Genomic DNA, 3461 nt, shown 5'->3' with positions numbered 1-3461 from the left:
TTTTTTTTTTTGGTTTTTCGAGACAGGGTTTCTCTGTGGGTTTGGAGCCTGTCCTGGAACTAGCTCTGTAGACCAGGCTGGTCTCAAACTCACAGAGATCCGCCTGCCTCTGCCTCCCGAGTGCTGGTATTAAAGGCATGCGCCACCATCGCCCAGCTTTCCCAACCTTCTAGGTATAAAGATAAACAATCCTGTTGCCAGGGGTTTGAAACAGCCTCGTTTTGTTAGAGGCTGTATTATAGGAAAGCCTACAACAGTCTGTCAAATGCTGGACCATTCTGAGTGCCTCTAAGCATTGTCCCCAGAAGAGGAAAGGGAACTTTTTGTCCTTTCTTTATCTGTTTACCCCCACTATCCTTCCTTCGTATTCTTTGCCTTCCCAATAAATGTTAGCCATTATTATATAGTAAAACATACAGTGTATACAGTTGGATAACTTTTGACACCTGTGACACAGTCTTTAGTCAAGATAAGAAAACCAGCTCTTCAGTTCCTTCTGCCCATGAGCTGCATTGCTGTCCTCAGGTCAGAGACCAGTCATTTTACTTGTTCTGGGACCCTCTAAGGACCACTCTTCAGTGGATGCTCATACCCTTGAGGCCCCAGTTCAGGATCTCCTCTATGCCTGGACCTGAGACAGATGTCTTGAAGATTAAAAACATTCAGGGTTTTTGAGAAACTTGACAAGTTAGTGCCTATTCTTAGGTTACCCATCTTGTTTAATCTCTATCTACCTAGTAAAATTTGTTCAGTACTGGTAGATATCATCAACCAAGATACCAGAAGAATGACTGCCACAGAGATCAGGATAAGGGAGGTAAGCTTGGAAGTGTGATGGAAGTGTGAGTCTCCATATAAGTGAGAGGCCTGGTGTCTGCAAGTCAGAGAACCAGTGTGTCAGGAGAAGAGCCAGTTCAGGAGAGGCACAGCCCCAGAATTTGGTGAAGAGTGCTGGGAGGTAGAGAGGGTCTCCATCAGACGAAGAAAGCCTGGAGTTTAGACACAGTGGTTGCTGGTGTATTAGTTGAGCATGGTTGATGTATGGCTTTTTAGAAAGTACTAGCTCTTGGAGGACTTATCAACCAGAAATTTTGGAAAGTACCTGCATGCTGGGTCTTCCTCTTTTCTGTGGGTCTCTCCAGTGCTTGACAAGAAGACCTAATGAACATCTCACAAGCGATCATGCCTTAGGGTGGCCTGCTTGTCAGAACCTGGCGGATCATACTTAGCATCTCTTCATTCCATGTAGAAGTAGTGATTGATGGTTGGTGATACCGAAGCAGAACAAACAACAGCATAGGTATGACAGAAACCCAGTTGTTACTATGGTTTTAATTTGTGCTCTTCTAAGAGCAAGAAATTTTGAGTAATTTGTGTTTCTTTGCTAAAATGCATGGTAAACTTTTATTTAATATTTTAAAGATGTTAATATCTCCTGTATTAGGGTTTCTTTTGCTGTGAAGAGATACCATGACCACGGCAGCCCTTATAATAGAAATACATTAAATTAGGATGGATTAATTTTCAGAGGTTTAGTCAATTAACATCATTGTGTGACATGGTGACTTGCAGGCAGACATGGTGCTGGAAAGGCAGCTGAGTGTTGTACATCCTGACCCACAGGCAACAGGAAGTGGTCTGAGACACTGGGGTGTGGCAGGAGCATATGTGAGACCTCAAGGCCCACCTCCATAGTGACGCACTTCCTCCAACAAAGCCAGACCTTCTAATAGTGCCTCTCCCTATGAGAGTATGGGGCCAATTACATTCAAATTACCACATATCCCTTTTTTTATTTCTTCAATATACACACACACAAACACACATATCCAGGAGTGCAAGTACAGATGGCAGGAGTGGGCATTAGGTGCCCCTCTTTATAACTCTTTATCTATTCCTTTAAGGTAGGGTCTCTCTGTAAACCTGAGACTCAGTTTCCTCAGTTAATCTAATCTTGAAGCCAACAAACCCCAGTGATAAATAAGTACACACACACACACACACACACACACACACACACACACACCTAGAGTGTGTATTACCTGGTTACAGGTCTTCCTCCAGGAATTCTTGTTTTACATGCCACTGGAATCCCAGCTCAGACCCCCATGATAGTGCAGCAAGTGTGCTTAATCCCTGAGCAACCTCTCCAGCTCCCACCATGTAGTATTTGATGACTGCTAGAATGATGTGACAGGAATAATGTAATTCCTTAAATGGTTGAAACTGTTGGGAACAGTTTTTTTAAAAGCAATAAAAACAATGACGAGATCTCACACGATCCTGTGGTGAGTAGTGACAGCATTGTGTTATGTAAACATCCAGCCAAGAGGGCAGATGGGTCTCTAGATTCATATATAGATGAGGAGGGGAGTGTGGGGGGCATACACAGCAAGGGAGTTCCTTGTTCAAAGAGCATCAAATAATATCTTAAATATAAAATTGTTTATATTTATGTACATGAGCATTCTGTCTGCATGTATTTCTGTGCACCAATTGTATTTTTGGTGCCTTAAAAGACCAGAGACCACATTGGATTAAAGGGGCATATTTTGTTAGATCTAAATTATACTTTAAAGAAGTTTTTTTACAGGATAGTTAAATAATTTCATTTTAATGGAAAATAACTCAAAATGCTAGTTTGACAGTCCTCTTAGTATAATCATTTTAAATGAATAAACTTGCCATTTATCTATTAGTTTTACTCCTTTAGTTAAGTAATATCAAATCATTTTTGCTTAAGAGGAAGTCATACCTAATTTGTGTTTAATGACTTTCTTCTGAAGTATACTGAAACCAAACTATCCTTTTTCGTTATATATACTAATCCAAATTCCCACTCCCTCCCCTCCTCCCATTCCCTCCACATACACTCCCACTCCACCCCTATCCAATCCAATCCTCAGAGAGGGTAATTTTTTATATTTATGTACATGAACATTCTTTTGCATGTATTTCTGTGCACCAGCGGTATGCTTAGTGCCTTAAAAGGCCAGAGACTTATTGGATTCCCTGAAACTGGACTTAATGGTTGTGAGCTGCCATGTGAGTCATCTACTGAAAGAGCAGTCAGTGCTCTTACCTGCTGAGCCATCTCTCCAGCCCCAAAGGAGTTGTTTATAAAAGTTAAATAGTAGCAACTATATAAATATTGGGGAAATGTTACCTTCAGTTAGATTCCTCTATAACCTGTGACCACCAAAACGGGGAGGAGAACACAGTGAGGACAGGAAATTCGCATGTCAGTTTCTCTTTGTTTGTTTCTAGAAGCTTTTAGATCTCAGCTGTTCCATTGTGGGAGGATGTGGAGACGTGGAGAGGAAGCATAAGAAGTGACAAATGAGATGGCTCAGAGGGTAAAGGTGCTGGAAGACAAACTTGACCTGAGTTCAATCCCTGGAACTCACAGTGTGGAAAGAGAACTGACCTTTGCAAGTTGCCCTCTGACCTCCATTAGTGCT

The 3461-nt window shown here is 41.7% G+C and overlaps 1 pseudogene; it reads right to left on the bottom strand.

Annotated features, from left to right (window-relative positions):
- The window catches only part of LOC126509204 (60S ribosomal protein L34-like), a 646-nt pseudogene extending 369 nt beyond the window's left edge, over window positions 1-277 (bottom strand).
- Between the last annotated feature and the right edge of the window lie 3184 nt (window positions 278-3461).

The sequence above is a fragment of the Alexandromys fortis genome, unplaced genomic scaffold (assembly GCF_014885135.2).
Source record: "Alexandromys fortis isolate MF-2015 unplaced genomic scaffold, M_Fortis_MF-2015_v1.1 scaffold_72, whole genome shotgun sequence".
In the NCBI taxonomy this organism is placed as follows: Eukaryota; Metazoa; Chordata; class Mammalia; order Rodentia; family Cricetidae; genus Alexandromys; species Alexandromys fortis.
This window is presented reverse-complemented; position numbering and strand designations above follow the sequence as displayed.